Genomic DNA, 17619 nt, shown 5'->3' with positions numbered 1-17619 from the left:
AGGTTTTCACTCCTGGGAAACCCATACTCCCATTTCTAGCTCAAGGGAATGTATTGCAGTGGAGGCTAAAGCATTCTATAATTCTATATTCTAGCTTCAATTTGCCGCCTTATTTGCTTACCACCATAGTAGGCATCTATTAGGGTTTTGTGCAGATTTTTATGCACCACATCAATGAGATTTTGAAAATCTCATCTACTTTGCAGCCTCTGTAAATGCCACGGATTTCACGTACAGAGGGTCCACATGAAAAATCCGCTGCAAATCCACTTTATGTGAACACGTCCTTAATATGACAGTTCTTGCTGTTGCTGACTTCCGGGGGAACGACTGACTGAGCTTCAAGTATTATTGTAGGTTAGCCCGAAAAGACATGTCCATCTAGCTCAAATTATCTTTAATATCTGAATGCTTGCAGCTTTTATGAACAATGAATGCTAATAATAAGATTAGCCACTGACAAAATTCAAACTGCACACATACAAATTTAAAGACTGTCATGCATGAAGAGAAGGGTACACAGAAGTCTTAACCAATGGAACAATATTAATAAATAAAGGGGCAGTCTAGGGTTAGAAAACTGTGGCTGCTTTATTCCAAACACAGTGCCACCTTTGCCTGTAGGCTGTGTCTGGTATTGCAGCTCAGCTCCCATTCACTTCAATAGAATTGTGCTGCAATGCCACACCCAACTTTATGGACAAGGGTCGCGCTGTGTTTAGAAGAAAGCAGCCATGTTTTTCTAACCCTGGACAACACTTTTAACAATAGCTAAAAAGGGCACTAACTTTTCAGAAGTTATGTTAATTTACTAGCTTGTGTTATTCTCATCATCTCTGTAATATACTTGTATTAAAAACCACAAAAGCACTGCAAATCATGTTGCCACTAGGGGCCTCCCTTCCAGCTTTTCTGCAGTCGACTCTGTCATTAGATGGAGAGCTTCTGTAGTAACATGGACACAGGGACGTTTCCTTAGCAACAGAGGGAGGAGCTATTTTCACAGGTGGCTCAGATGCACTCAGATGTCCAGTCTCTGCTCCTCCTGCTGTTACAGCATCTGTGTTTGTGCCCAAATTATAGTGGGTTTGCTAACCATTTGGCCATAATGTCGCTGAATGCCTCAATCTTACTGACGGGCAGGCCTTCAGATACTAACTCCCTACTTACTGGACCAGAAACTATGCAATGCAGCATGGGATGTCATGGCAAGGAAGTACAGGACAGTGAACTACTGTCAGAATGCTAGTCTTGCTACATGTCCACTCCTTTAAAATGGACTGCAAATAAGGCAACAGAAAAAAGATTTGCAAATAGCAAATGAGTGGGTACGAAGAACCTGGTATATTTTAGAAAACTTGTTGAAAACTTAGGTAAGCTTTAATGGTGGTTCTAGTAAAACAAAACAGAATGAATCTCAGTGCTAAACAGCCACCCCATGCTAATCCCATGTATGGATGAGCAAATGAATAACAGCATGGTGCTCCCATTTGCTTATCTCTGGGGAAGACATTTCAGAGCTTGTATTTTTCACTGAAGGTCATGCAAGTAGTTAACAGAAAATTTAGTGAACTGGATCAAAGGATGTCCTCATTATCACTTAAAAGAACTATTTTAAAAGGTATGTATCATGTATTTGTTTTTTAATAATTTAAACCAGATAGTAAAACAATCCATTTGGCTAACTTGTTTGATTTTCCCGATTTTTTTTTTTGTTCGATTGTCTGTGCATGACATTGGGAGCTGCCATCTTGCCTGAGCCCTGGTTAACAGCATTTAGAGATACGCTTTATAGCATCCACATTGGCCCTACAAGCAGTGGAGAAGAGAGGACCAATTGACTTCTGTGGGAAGGTGTTACGGATATGCTCTGCAATATGTATAGAAGTCACTGTGCAGGAAGGGGTAGGAGGTGAGATGTGACTATCACCTATTGTGAATGGTGGATGCTGTGTTATTTATATAGAGGTGTTGCCTCTTATTGTAATACTGCCTGTGATAATGAGAAGACTGCTGAAATGTTTTCTCTACATTGTAAAATTATCTGAAAACTGTAGAATTTAAAAAATATATAGATTGTGACATTGAAATGTAAACATATTTAGGAGTTTTTGTATATTTTGTATATTTTTTTTACATGAAAGCTGAATTTAAACAAGAAGTAATTTTCTGATGGCACATTTCTTTTAATCTCCTGCAAAATAATATGGAAGTCTAAAGGCTCATTTACACGCAAAGACAATCTTTCAAATGATTGAAAGATTGACAGTTTTAACGATCATTGCACATAAAGTACTAATGGGCACTAATGCCCATTAACACTTCAGCAGCTTAATTTGCGTGTAAATGAGCCTCCAGCAGCTGTTTTCAAATCCCAGCATGTGGTCTGGACTTTGCACTCACCTGCATTGTCTGCGCACAGGCTGCCACAGGCTGTCAGCTGAATACAATGTAATCAGCTGTGCCTGTGGAAAACACAGCATGAGGTCCCGGCTATCTCTTTCCAGCTGAAGGGTGGATTTTATGCTCACCTAAAAATCATCGTTCAGCGGAAGAGTTTACACGCAACGATTATCGCTCAAAAGCCATCGTCTGAATGAATTTTGCTTTAGGCCCTTATCACCTGGCCGAGAAAATCGTGCAAGAGTTGGGTGTTGCAAGACGCACAAGTCTCGCAGGAATATGAACCTCATTTTTTTTTGAATGGGATCATACACAGGAGCAATTTTATCTCGCATCACACCGCGATGCAGTGCGCGAAACAAATTGCAGAACGTCCTATCTTTGGGCATGCCCTCGCATTGTCATGATGCATGGCCTGATATCGCACTCGCCCGTGTGAAGTTAGTTATGTTTAGATTTATCTCAACTCTGTAAAGTCCAATGTGTGAAAATCAGGGCATGCTGCAGATTTCCAAATGTGCACATGCCCTTCCATTGTAGAAATGTTGCAGATTTGCATTGTGGATTTTATCCTTGTAACATAGCCCAACAACTGTACTATACTAAAACAAAAAAATAACACCCTATTTAGAATACAACTATTAAATATTACTGTTTTAATGCAGACAAGTTAGGAAAGAAAGTGAGCTAACAAATGTAGAAACCACTACAAGAAAGCCCCACAATTTCTGAGGAATGGTAAAAATTACATATGCTATATATGCTGAAATAGACTACATAATTTGGTAAATTAGAGGATATAAGAAAACCAGTACAAGAAAAAAGTCAATAACAGAATAAACTAACATAACATAAATATCTACAGTTCATACCCCACTACTGTCCCGTAATCAATCTCATTCTTTAGCAAAGGGGAGTGATAGTGGCTGATGCATGGAAGGAATTTGTTGTTCCGGAGATGCACACATTTTCTTCTGGCGTCAGGTGTCTTTTGGGACGTGAAGGTGAGTTTTCATTTTGTCATTTTCATTCCAATATCTGACCCTCTGTGGGAGGTGATGATCATATATTAAAATATGTCTGTCAGATAATATTGACAGTAATGGTGGCCGATCAAAAAGAGTAGTCAAACTAGAGATCAGACTAGAAAAGTAAAGACATACATTTTTATTCTGCCCAACTTCTGTCTCTTGGCATTATTTTTAAGATAGACAAAGACATTACAATTTCCATAATGAATGTGTCCATCGCACGTAACAAAGAATAAAACTGTATTACCGTTCCTACTCCCATGTTTACTACTCATCCTCGCGAAGAGTAAACCTAAGGACAAACACACTTGACAAACGAGATGCATTAAGTCAATGTGTTTCTTCAGCAACCAGTTATGATACACCATTCAGTGCAATTTTGGTAGTTTTGTAGCTTCTAAGCATCATCCATTATGTGTTTTCAACTGCACTGTGTGAACAAGGCCTTAATACATAGCGCCAAACTTTTGAATAACGTGTCGTAAGGAGTGTATAACGCAAGGCGTCAAATTCTTTACATATCAGACCATGCCTATGTGTCCCTTCATATAAATAGTGCCCCATAGTGACGGTCATACAGTAATAGTGCCCGTAGTAACCCCCCTAACAGTACTCATGCCTCTTGATACCTCCGCTGTGTGGTGCCTCTTCCTTCCTGGACACCTTACGCATCTTCTCTGAGTAGGAGAGGACAAAGCTAAGGCTCAGCACATCTTTGTCGCTTATCTCCAGACTCTGCCCACCCCAATTTTGATCACGGTGGTGTCAGGGGCCGCCAGCTGAGATGAGCTGTGTACTGGGCAGCAGACTGCCTGTCCATTCTGTTCCAGAGGCTCTGGAATTCTCAATGTATATGTAGCTGCATACAAACTGAGTACAAGGGTTGCAATATAGCTGTAAATAGAACTCATGAGGCCCCATTGCAAAACTCATAATTGCCCCACTCTTACCCTCCACCCAGTCCTTACTCCTCCCCCCCCCCCCCCAAAAAAAAAGTATGCGTAAAATAAGACTTTTATAGTAAATATACATGGCAGGCTTAGATACAGTGGTTCAGCTCTAGTATGCCTCTAAATAGTGCAGTCACCACATAATACCTCTAATTGGAGTCGCCTATTTCAGTTTTCCTTCTCCCTGGGCCCAGATTGCCATGAACAATTCAACAGTCCTCTCCCCACCATAGTAGCCCCCTTCCATCTCATCACTGGTTCAGGCTGCCTCGTTTGCAGCCTGAACCAATGATTACATGGGGTGTGCCCCAGACTACCTGAAACCAGGCACTGCAGCTAAACTATAGTCACAGATCACAGCACCGCCCTTAGCTAAAAATAAGCCAAGGAGAAAGAACCGAGTAAAAATACTGGCATCAATTTTAAGCTCCTGACCGGAGGGTCCTTTAAGCACTTTTTTCCCCATGATGTGAGATGTCATTTGTACCTTTAAACTCTTAACTACTGCCTAGTACTGTAAGTAGGTTTATGGCCCTAAGGGGTAACTGTGTGCCATGTTAGCTTACTTTTTACAGTGTATGTATACTTTCAAATAAGCCAACCATAAAAGAGATTATGACATATCAGACTAGTTCAGTGGATAAAGCCTTATATATCTTTGCTCTAGTTAGACAAGCACTTAAGATGTAGCACTTCTCCCACTCTACATAAATCCAGACATATAATCTTTATCAAACAGTAAAGAGGAATACAATATAGTTGGGCAAATAGCACTACATGTACTCAGGTGTACAAGTAATTGGTGAAGTTGTTAGGTTTACTAACAACTGCATTGAGATGTGAGAAGCATACTGTTCTCATACTGGTGCAATGTAGGCATTTGTATTGGTAATTTAATAATAAACTTAGGCCTCTCTCACACATACGTTTTTGTACAGTGTTTAGCGCTATGCTAAACGCTGTACAACGCTCCCATTCATTTCAATGGGGTTGTTCACACAAGTGTCAAAATGCTGCACTTTGACAGTGATGCATGTTTAATCTTTGGCCGTTTTCGGCTCTGCGTTGCCCATTAAAATGAATGGGCAGTGGTTTTAGTGCTGCCAAAACCGTGGCAGAACTTGGTACTGCGTTTTTGGCAGAGCTTAACCCCCCCTAGCTACACTACCTGAGGGGGGGGGGAATCCATAATCACCTAGCGGGTGCCGTCGGGGTCCCCACTGGTGTTCTCCGTAGTTCTGGGCCGGCTGCTGAACACTTGTCAAGCCGGCAAAGCATCTATTGCCAGTGATGGGGATTGAAATCCCAACCTCCCAGGTAGAGATTGCTCTGATTGGTGTAGCCAGCTGTCAGTCAGCCGACTCAGCCAATCAGGCCAATTTCTTGCTGGAGGCGGGGGTCTTCAACCCCCGTCACTAGAAAAAGATCCTCTGTTGGCAGCCAGCCCAGAACTACGGAGAACACCTGCTATGCGAGTATTGATTTATTTTCAGCATCCTTGGCTGCGTTTTCAGCTGGGCTGAGACAGGAGTAAGCAGAGGGTCTGAAAAACGCTGCGTTTCTGCAAAGGCCTGTGTGAGGGAGGCCTTAGCAAATGGCATCAGATGTAAAAAAAGAAAGAGTTTAATTAGTTTTTTGCACTCAAATACATCACAGGCAATCACACCAAATTAAGGGCCCTTTTTTGATGAGCCAATTTATCATTTCAATGATCGAATGATGTCAGTGTTCACTCGTACAGTCTATTTATACAGATGGGTACAAGAATGGCTCGTTCAAATGAGAAATCGTTCAGAATCGTTCCGTCTTTCAGATTCGCTGTTTGAGTACGTAAGGACTGAATGAGTGCTATTTAAACCGAACGATAAGTGAACGAGCCAACCATGATTTTTATGCCTACATAAGGCTCCATTCACACGGCGCAGTTCGGTTGCAATTTAAAACCGCACCATAAAGTGCATTTGCAAAACTGCGTGCGTTTTTTGCCACATTTTGCTACAAACATAGTAAAAACACACATGGTTTCACCAATGCACTTTTTGCTGCGGTTTGTATTGCAACCGAACTGACCTGTGTGAATGGAGCCTAAGGCCGGCTGAATACAACCGGATTTGCATTGCAGAATCTGGAGCAGGTGTCCACCTTTAGGTCCCGAAAAAAATTGCAGTTTTCCGCTTGCAGAGGAAAAATCGCAGCATGCTCTATTTTTGAGCGGTTTCCGCACGAACAGCTTCCATTGAAGAAAGGCTAGGAGAGGACGATGGAAAAGCAGGGGTTTAAAAAAAAAAAAATCTGTACTGCGCATGTCCAACAGCAAGCCGTCGAATCCATGTGCAGTACAGAAGAAGAAACAATATGACAGGTTACGCACGGACGTCGACAGGGAAGAGGAGCCGATTCCGCTGCAGGCTCTCGAATGCGGAATCCGACCCGGTCGTGTGCAGCCGGCCTAAGATGGATGAGCGAAAAATGATGGCCATTGTTTAGCAGCATTTAGACCGCACGAATGTCGTTCCCTTTGCTCGTTTTAATGATTTTGTGAATAATTATTGTTCGGTCTAAAAGCAATGAACAACTGCTTAGGCCAAGACTGAAATGCCTGACAATTCAAGCAATGTACTAAGGAAATTAAATGACCTCTTTTCATTCCAGCATAATTCTATGGTGCTAAATATTTAAATAAAGAGATGGTGCATGTTAAAATTAAGATTCAATGACATTTGTTAAATTAGACTTCTTCCCTAGCGGTTATAAGGTTAGATGAAACATCAACTATCGCTCATGAACCATCATGCCAAGCATTACACTCAGTAGGAACCCAAATTACTATGGCCAAATAGTTAGCAAGACTAATGGAAGGCTGTGTTTGACGTGTCCTGAATACATGCATGGATATAAATCTGTGATATAGTTTATATGTAAAAAAAAGATACCAAAAAGCCCAAACACAAGTAAAGCTGTATACATTCTGCTTCCAAATAAAGAAAATGCCATGTGTTGAACAATATCTGCCCATCACTGTTATACCTCATTTAAAAAACCAATAGCCAAAAATCATTCCAACATCGTACATTGTACAACCCCAATTCCAAAACTGTTGCGACACCGTGTAAAATGTAAAACCCCAGCAATTGGTCTCCTCACTTCCCAGATGTTTACAGACTGTCGTAAAAAGAAAACGGGATGATACACAATGGCAGACATGGCCCTGGCTCAACTTTTTTGAGATGTGTTGCTGCCATCAATTTCTAAAGGAGTTCATTTTTTATGAAATGGAAAAATGTCTCATTTTCACCTTCCGATGTGATGTTAGGCTCTAGTGTGAATACAATATTGTTATAGGAGATTTCCAAATCATTGCACTCTTTTTTTACATTTATTTACATTTTACACAGCATCCCAACTTGTTTGGAGTTGGGGTTGCACACTCTGTTCACCTTATTTTTAATTTACACTACTAGTAATTATTAGGAAATCATAGTACCAGTGTTCCTGGTGGTGCACGGCTGTGCTACATGCACATCACACACACAGCACTGCTACATACATTGTTCATCCCATACAACAGGGATCAGAAGCAGCACCGCACTAAAGATGAAGGACCTGTGATGTCACCGTCATGCTCCGCCCCTGATCACATGGCGATGACGTCATCACAGGTCCTACATCGGCAGTGAGGGAGCTACATGCTCCCACCCTGATCACATGAGGGTGACGCGCATCTCGAGTAAATGGCTTACATGCTCCGCCCCTTATGACATGACAGTGATAACATCAAAGGTCATGCATGCCTGTGCATATTACAGGCAGACTACAAACTCCTTGCTGCCCCTAGTTGCCATGGAATACTAACAAACACCTACCTGGACAGCAGCCATGTGCGTAAAGGAGCTGTGATGATGTCACCGTCATGTGATCAGGGGTAGGGCATGTAACCCCCTCACTGGGGATGAAAGACTTTTGATGACATCACCATGTGATCAGGGGCGGAGCATGCAAGTCACTTACAAACCCACTCACTGACACACGAATGCATTGACAGGTCGTCGTTAGTAGTTTGATAAATGAATTAAGACTAGTAGATAGGGGGTCACAATTACAGCTAGAAAATGGCTTACTTGTGTTCCTTTATATCAGTCTATCCCCTCCTCCTCCTTTAATTGTGTAGTTTCCTATATGTACCATTCATGGGGTATTCCTAAAATAGAAAACAAAAAATATTATATTATAAACATTCACTCATGCACACACATATGCCATACATACTTCAGTTCATTATAACATGATGGACCGTACAAACTACATGGCTTATTGTTTAGGTCAGTAAACTCTTTTGCGTGGTAATGATCCTTAATAGTGCGAGCATTACCCCATTCTATATCGAAAAAAGGGGTTTGGTACGGTGTTAGCCAGCAGAGCAAAATGTGATTGTTCTCAGCAAGAGAAGCCAAGTAATCTTGTAGATATGATACCTTTTAATGGCTAACAAAAATACATGATGTTAATGTGAGCTTTTGGATACTCTTAAGATCATTTCTCAGGTAAAATGGATTATGCCGAAGGAAAACTCTTCAGGAGGATTCCAAAGCTCACTATAACATCATGTATTTTTGTTGGCCATTAAAGGTATCATATCTACAAGATTACTTGGTTTCTCTTACTGAGAACAATCACATTTTATGCCATTCTATATCTTCAACTAAAGTACTGCATTACATGCAAAAGAGATTAACGCTAGATGGCATACTCCTTGCACCTCAAATCTGCAGCTATACAGTGTTCGCAGGGACCAATTTGGCATTGGTTAGTGTGCACACTTTATTATATATTGTGTTGTATAACAAATGATGGCTTGATAATTATGTGAGAACACGGGAATTTATTTTGTTCCACTCCATAAAAGCTTCCATATTGGCTTGGTGTTTATGGGCATAGGATATGTTTATTTTCCCTTGAAAGAGGCTATAACTTATATGTTCGCTTGCCTTTTAAAAGCTTTAGAAATGATCCTTCATAAAACCATCCCAAAGAGCACAATAAACTATATCAATGTGCTCTTATGTTCTTTATGACTTTACATATGGACTAAAAGCAAGAGAATAGATTATACTGGTGGGTGTCATTTTCAGTGTTGAAAATACTTGCTGTTACAAAAGAAAGCTAGGTAAAATCATAATAATAAAAGGCAGCAAGAAAAAAAAGCTTCATGGATGAATTTAAGTCTATAATGTATGAATACAATAACAGAGCTCTTTATTTTAACGCCTAGAAAAAGACAAATGAATTCAGAATCAATTAACCTATGTAAGAACAATTAAACAAAAGCAGCAACAAAAAAACTATGTTTGAAAAGTTACATATACAGCTATAAACTACTCTCACACAATACTACCTTCCCCAAAAAGTCAATACAGTAAAAGTTTGCCCTGCTAGAAATGCCACAGTTCACTGTAATAGTGTTGTCAGTGAAGTGATACTCCCCAGAACCACAATTCATCCAGCAAACACCGTAAAAATGACGGTAGACTTTAGTGGCTGTCTAGGCCACGCCAGATGGCAGTTTTGAGTTTTTAGTAGCCAGGAAACAATTTCCATAAACATCAATAGGAAACAACCTAAACCGTTAGACATGAGGAGCTAATTTTTAGTCATGTTGGATACCTGCCTCCCAGGATTCGTCTTGCCTTGCATAGTTGGCTGGAGTTGTGTAAAATGCACAGAAATTGGATACTAGAGTAGTTAATAACGAATCACATCAAAATCTGGCAGTCTGACCAATGAATCTCGGTTTAGAAGATGCAGATAAAAGGTTTCCTTCCTCAGTAAATGTGCCCAGCTATAAAGTATCTTAGAGGAATTTTCTAGGTCTACGTGAAACACACATATCCAAGGACCAGGCTTTAATGCTAGATCCAATATATTACAAATTACGTTACATACCTCATCCCAAGATTTTTTGATGGCTTGACATATCCATAAACAATGCCAAACATAAGCCAGTATTAAGTAAGTTATACTTTTACTAATATTGCCAGGAATAGATGTCCGAAGTATTGACATCCCTACTGAAAATAACAGCATAATTAACGGTTTTAAAAATTTATATCAAAAGCTCTGTAGATGCTAAAAATATTCTCCAAAACATCCCTTAATTCAGATTTAAATAATGACTAGACAGTGCCCCATGCTTTTAACCAACTGCACCAATGGCCATTCGGCTGAAAGAATGCAAGTCTTTTAAGGAGTTGTCCCTTATCCACAGGACAGTGCCTCCCACTGTAAGCCTCTTACATGCTGCAGGATTAAACAGCTGAGATCAAAGGTTTCTCTGGTCCCCAACATGAGAGCTGGAACCTGGCTGTCATCAGACAGCCGCGCCCCTGTTCCTACCGGCAGAGGAAACCTGTATCGATATTCTGATGCAGTGCATAAAAAGGCGTAACATCGGAATGACACCAACTGTGACTGCTGTAAGAAGGAGCATGTGTGGTCACTATGCGGGTGATGTCAGATTTGTGGTGTAAACAATAGCAATTTGCTTCAAATGTGGAGATTATTCAGTGTTTTGCAGCAGAAATGCCCCGTTTAAACGTAATGATTATCAGTCAGAAAATCGTTGAAACGTATGATAATCATTCAGTTTAAACACAGGTAAACAACTGAATGACAAGTGAAAATCATGAGGTTCTTGATTTTCGTTCAGCTTCAGCCGGCATAAAAACCAGCGCTGACCTGTTCACTTGTCGTGCCGTTTAAGCATTGATCGTTCAGTATTTTACATCGGAATGTGAAACCCTGAACGATATGTGAACGAGAACCGCGCAATTCTCAACGAAAATCATACAGTCTAAACGGACAGCCTGAGCGCAAACGGGCTGGTGATGGTGTCTGCAGCTTGCTCACTCGGGCAAAAGGAGAACCACGAGTTTCTCAGGCCATGTAAAAGGGCCACAAGACGCAGTGTATAAACAATCTGGGAGCGCTGTGCTCCATGCACTGTATGTAGTAAGGATAAACGGTTTAGCAATAGCTTTGTCACAGAAGTAAAATATTCTAACACATTAGTTCTGTGCAGCGTCATAAAAGCTTCCAGATAAAACTGAGTCATGGTAATTTCTCCTGAAACTGGCTGAGTCACTACATTTTTGAGAGGTGGCCAAAGGACTAAATCCCGGAATCCTAGTCAGGGGACATTGGGGAAATTACACAACCTGACTCAGTGCGTCCCCTTGAATTAATTTATTTATACAAGCAGCGAGTTACTCTTCAGAGCGCAGGCAGGAAGTGTTGTGGGGCAGTTTACATCAGCTTAGATGTGCACACACTTTAATATTGTGCGAGATCTTGTATTGGAAAACATTTCTTCATATTTACTTACAATTCCAATTTGTAGGAAAAGTTATAAACAAATATGTCAGTGTAGCTCTGTTAGACATTACAGTAAGCAACGGCATAACCGGCACTTATTGTCGCCTATAGACTGTCCACCACAAGACAGTCGGGAGAGTTGCAGAGATGATATGCATGTTTCCTGCTCCAATCACAGCAGAGGATCCGTATGCAAGAACAGTATAAAACGGTGCAGATTTTAGCTCAGATTTGGTGCAGATTTTTCAGCTGCGAAAAAGTTTGCACCAAATCTGCTATGTGTGAATGCTCCACGAGGGCTTATTTACAAGGGTGATTTTAACAGTTTCTGTCCCAAGTTTAAAACTGGCAGAACTCAGACCCATGAAAATCAATGGGGCACATTTACTAGTACTATCTAAAAGTCAGACCGTGCAAACTAAAGGCCTGTAAAAGATATAGTTTGGTTCATGACATTGGTTCACTCTGAAAATCCCTTTAAGGCCTTCAGATGAGAACACACTGGCCTGGTCATGAACTGTGTGCTGATTTAGCATGTCACGTACACATGGTGATTAGTACAAGGATGTTTTTGCATTATGAAATTATCTTCTATCGTGGAATCAGGATGCGTGGAGCATGAGAGTGCGGAGGGGTTATCCTATTATTGTGTAATTTTGCAACATCTGTGAATTCCAATGTCTCTATGTCAAATGTGATATTTAGAGCCTGAGAAAGTCATTTACCTGCCAATAATGTATACTCCCATATGTTTTACCTATATCTCATTTGAATATGCCTCCCCTCTCTATATGTTAACCACACCTTCTTTTAATACTCAATAAAAGTTGGGTGCCTGGCTCACCAGGCATTCTTACTGACTTTGACTACATTCGGATATCGTGTCTGAGTTCTGGTTAAGGTCGCTGTCACTAGTGACTCTTATATTCAATTTTACCTGATTTAGGCGTACTTCTTTATCACTGCTTTATCAGTTGGAGGCCCCAGCGAGATTGCTAAAAACTATACACTTCTTACTGAACGTGGAGCACCGGCCTACTTCTCTTGGATGAAGCAGTACCCCGGGGCAAGAGATTTCTCTTGACTTCTCCTAGGGGAGAGGGGTCGGCTGCGGTGTCAGTGCCAGGTGTACAGCTTCAGCATTTATGAACTTGCTCCCTATCAGGTAAAATTATCTTTCTGTTTGTTTGTCTTTCTTTGTCTTACTATAAGCAGCACAGCAATAGCTCTGCTACATATCATTTCCTGCCTTGTATTCATGCTTTAACTTTTCCTATCCCTACTGCTTCCTCGCCTTCCTGTGTCGTTATTCAGCTCTGCTACATCGTGTATTGTTTTATATTAATGTTGTGCAGTATTACAGTATGATTATTGATATGCAACATCCCTGTGAGACAGCTCTTATTCCCCAGAAGACTGCTTTATTCTTTTCTGCACAATTACAGAAGATGAGCTTGAATGTAAAAATAATATTAACGCTTCAGAGAGAGATTCTGGTATTGACGCATAGATTTTCACTTGAGGTTGTGTTTTTACGCTCTGTACGCTTCCTTTACCCATGGTTTCAATACGACTCTACAGTTTTTGGCTACCGATAGAGTGTAGGTATATGTAACTGGGCTCTGGGATAGCCGCTTACTGACAGTTGCGAGACACAAGGTTTTGCACATAGCTAGATATCTGAAGACGGGACTGGCTCTCCCTGTTGGATTGCTATGGGTGTGATAGGCGGAAGGCCAAATTACCAAAAGCTGGTCTTGACCTTAATGCCAGGCGCTAATTTTCAGCGATTGCAGAATAATTTCATCCAGTTTCCTAAGAGTGGGACCTATGAATATGTCCTAGTGTGTGTCAGTATGGAATACCAGAGGTGATTGAGAGTGACAGAGGTATACACTTGACTTCTGGAGTATGTCAAGAGGTGAAAAAGGCCTTGGGAATAGAGCAGGCATTCCATACTCCATGCCACTCACAGAGTAGTGATAAGGTGGAGCGGTTAAATGGATGTATGTAGTGATGTTTACGAGGGGGGAGAGAATGCTATGTGACATGCCGCTAAGAGTTTTGTTGTTAACACTAGTGAAATATTACTATGTTACACTACAGAAAGTTAAAGTAAAACTAGATGTTTTAATAATGTGCAATGAAGTAAGTTATGCAATAAGAGAATGTAAGTCTGTCTGATGGATCTGTTACCTTTAGGTATAGGAGTATGAAATATGATGGAATATGACTGGATTTAGTTTTCTGCTGTGAATGGTTTGTTATTTGTGTGTCTGTACTGCGATTGTAGGTACATAGCTGATAGTCTGTTGGCTCTGTGCCAAGTACGTAGCAAATATTTCATCATGCAATCTCCTCTTTAACTGTCTTTATTATGTATGGTAATGTTTTAATTTGATAATATATGGTGGTTATTCACTGTATAACCTTTTATGTTCATAACTGTATGTTTGTATTCTCCTACTACTCTAAAAGGAATTTTACTTGTGTACTGATTGATGTTTGGATGTTACTTTCGCCTGTATAAGTGTGAGTACAGTTTTGCAATGTGAGCTTTGGGTGAATGCTTTGTGGTTCGTGTCTATATAAATCAGTAACGTAATGTTTTTTTACTGGTTATGTAATTTTAAAGTTTTCATGAGGACGGTTTGTTACGGACTAATGTGTCTACACTGTAACCTTAATTGAATAGAAAACTGAAGCTCCTTTAATTGCTTGGCATACGTGCAAGCATTATATCATGACTATGTTCTTGTGTTTTCAGTGGGTGTACAGTATTGCTAAAAATACTGCATGATCACTTACGTGAGTATATGTTTAAGGGTTACAAGTGCAAGTTCCTCTCCAAAATCTGCTGGTCTGTATTTGGTTGCCTGGATTAAACTGGCTACTGTAATGTGTGGAACACTAGCCAGGGGTAATGACAGAGTGCCAAAGGATCGCAACCCGCGGCCAGGTGTCATTTTGGTAAACAGATTTTACATAGCAAATACTGAAGACAAAGTTCGCTACTTTTGACAGTTGCTATGGGACCCATGACCGATCAGAGAATATCCACGATGTGATGGGATCAGGGAAAAACTGATCAGGGAAAGTTTATGATGGGATCTGGTATGGGTGGTATATGAGGCAAAAATACATGAGAGCAGGTATGGAGATGAAGGGAATTTGCACCTGGACAGGAATGTTAGGTAGAAATTCATGACTATATGATGTGTACTTAAGTGAGTGAGTATGCAGTGGTTTAACATTTTGGAATACTCAGAAAATTAACCTCTGCTCCTCCATTAACCTCTGCTGCGATACATTCACATCCCGTCCACAGCCAAAGAAGGGCGTTACGGCTGTGGAGCGATGGGTTGCATGAAGGGCAATTGCCCACCATGTAGAAGCCAGACATAGGAGCGATGTTTGGCTATAGTACTCCCTCCCTAGCCGGCTGATCGATAATATGTAAATAGGACATACGTTCTAGTTTAATTGAATCTAATAAGAAGTGGGAGTTAATAGATTTTGCTTGCTATAACATACAAAACCTTTAAAAAAAAAAATCATTTAGTGGAGGTTCTGCTGATGATACTTGTATCCAGCTGTTGGTTTCTAAGAACTGTCCTGTAAATCTAATGAGTACGAATGTGTGAAGTCCTATCAATGCAAGTATAATGAGGTATTGAGGTGTGCTCTGATCATCCATATTTTTGCATTTGAGGTTTAACGATCTAAAACAACTGGCTGGACTCAAAGGGGTGGAGCTGGATGATGTGGAGAGAGGGAGTGTGCAGTGGGTCCCTCCCCCGAAAAGGAGGGTGTGAGGGAAGAACTCTGAAAAGGCTAGACTGACAAAGTATGAAAGTTGCTAATTATAAATGTACGGATGATAATGATAAATCTTAAGATTGTGTTTTAAACTTGATTATCTTAATTTGTGATGTTTGAATAATTTTAAGGAATTATTACTGTTTGTTCAAAAGACTGATTCATGAGTTGTATGTATAAAGTATATAGAAGTTGTTCAGGCTGTCATAGAAATAGATATTTATTAAAAATATTTGTTTGCTGCAGTAGAAAGCTAATCGGGTCACTCTGGGCAGAGATTGATAAAGCTGACATATAGAAACTGCTTTCATCCATTTTTATGGACGGATGAAGAAGAGTACCACAAGACCCAGGACTGCGATTTTGTTTTTTGTTTTAATTTATCATGGACTGAACTATTTGCGATCAAGGTTATTTTGGACTGAATGAATTCATGAACTGAGTTATATCTGGCAGGAGATTGGAACTTTGCAAGTGTGATTTTAATTTTTATCTTCTCTAAGTGCCAGCTGTATCTCTCCATAGCTGTGACTATTCAACTGAGCCTGAAGAACTGACAAGTGTTTAAAACAGTGCCTAACTGCCAGTTGGCGACTAGTCAAAGGAGGGCTAAGCATTATAGCTCCTCCCTGGAGACCTGAGATGACCAATGGTGTGCAAAGGGCATCTGGAAGAGTGGAATCTACAAGGAACAAGGGGCTCTATAGTCACCTGTGAATACCTTACATCCATGGGTATGATGAATGGAGGAGATTGACTGACACCAGACTAACCAGGGAAAGTAGTAAGGACACAATAATTGCTCTGCTTCCCTGCATTAGAGACCCTGTATATTTGGGATGTAATGAAAAACAACGGAAGGAAGACCTCAAGATAAAGAGACATTTGTATTCCATATATGACTGTTTTGTTGTTTTATTTTTATATATTTATTTTTCATTTTTGCTTTTGTTTTTGTTTTTTTCTCGAGCCCAGATTTGACAGGATTGGTTTTGTGTTGCTAGCAAATGAAATTCTAGGGTGTAATAAATTTGATATTAGATTATCTGATTGTTTATGCAATGTATCATTGTAATGAAAAACATGCAGCATTTGAGAGAAACATTTAGAAGTTACCAATCATTTAATAACAGAATTATAAAATGTCAAAAAGGTATGTTCAAACTTTTAGTTGGAAGGTGATTTTATGTATTATAATCACATTCTTGATCCCATTATGTAATCCTGTTTTAGTTATAAAAGGGTTGGGTTCAGACACCCTGTTACCTGTGCCATCTCACAAGGACCTACACATCAGTTCGAAGAGGCAATGGTGAGTCTGGTAAACAGCGCTGGGTAACATCAGGATGTCAGCACGCTATTGCTAGGTTTGTGCAAGGATTGTGCCATTTGCACCTGCCAGAACGTTGGAAAAACTGTTAAGGTTGCACTTAAATTTTTCTCTAAAATATTTCTCTTATACCTGTTTCAGTGACCAATAGATGCTGTTTTGACATTTTATGTAGAAAATATTGCGGCAGATTCATAAACATGTTTTCAGTTCTATTCCAGATCTATTATCATTACAAAATACTCATAACCTGCAACCAGGAGATGGAAGGCCTTTACCAACTTTAATTACTTCTGTAAAGGAACAAAAGAAAATATTTTACTTCCCTTCCTGTATTATTGGCAAGATTTCAATTGTGTCTAATGAGCATGCATTAGATAAAGAATGCGCTAACAAAATCATTATGTATCATGAGATCATATCTAGAGTGAGAAATCTGTTAGAAGGTTGGGTATGCTGTCATGCCCCTTTGGTCGCTAAAGCTTTCTATTAGGAATTTATTAATGTTGAAGCTTATTCTTGGTGTTTGTTTCCTAATACTGTGTTATTAGTTTATATTGCAGATGCGTTCATACATGGGATACAGATTAAGCTTCCAGGTGTTTATGCAGTATGTGGTAGTAAAGCTTACAGGTGGATCCCTCTTGGAGCTGGAGGTACATGTACCCTAGCAAAATTGGAGCAGGCCACCTGGGTTTGGACTAGTGATGACTTTCCC

At 40.1% G+C, this 17619-nt stretch overlaps 1 protein-coding gene across 4 annotated transcripts in view; it reads right to left on the bottom strand.

Moving 5' to 3' along the window:
* The window catches only part of ST6GAL2 (ST6 beta-galactoside alpha-2,6-sialyltransferase 2), a 149065-nt gene that overhangs the window by 84359 nt on the left and 47087 nt on the right, over positions 1-17619 (bottom strand). For 2 of the 4 annotated variants that reach the window (XM_066577522.1, XM_066577530.1), the window contains exon 2: positions 8503-8582. The exons of 1 other annotated variant lie outside the window; for it this stretch is intronic. The gene's annotated coding sequence lies outside the window, so the exon portion shown is untranslated. Of the gene's footprint in view, positions 1-3275; positions 3450-8502; positions 8583-17619 lie in introns of all 4 variants that reach the window. One more of the 4 variants, XM_066577525.1, reaches the window with a different exon arrangement.

Source organism: Eleutherodactylus coqui, chromosome 1 (genome assembly GCF_035609145.1).
Source record: "Eleutherodactylus coqui strain aEleCoq1 chromosome 1, aEleCoq1.hap1, whole genome shotgun sequence".
Taxonomy (NCBI): domain Eukaryota; kingdom Metazoa; phylum Chordata; class Amphibia; order Anura; family Eleutherodactylidae; genus Eleutherodactylus; species Eleutherodactylus coqui.
Note: the sequence above shows the minus strand (reverse complement) of the source record. Positions and strands in the feature narration are given on the sequence as shown.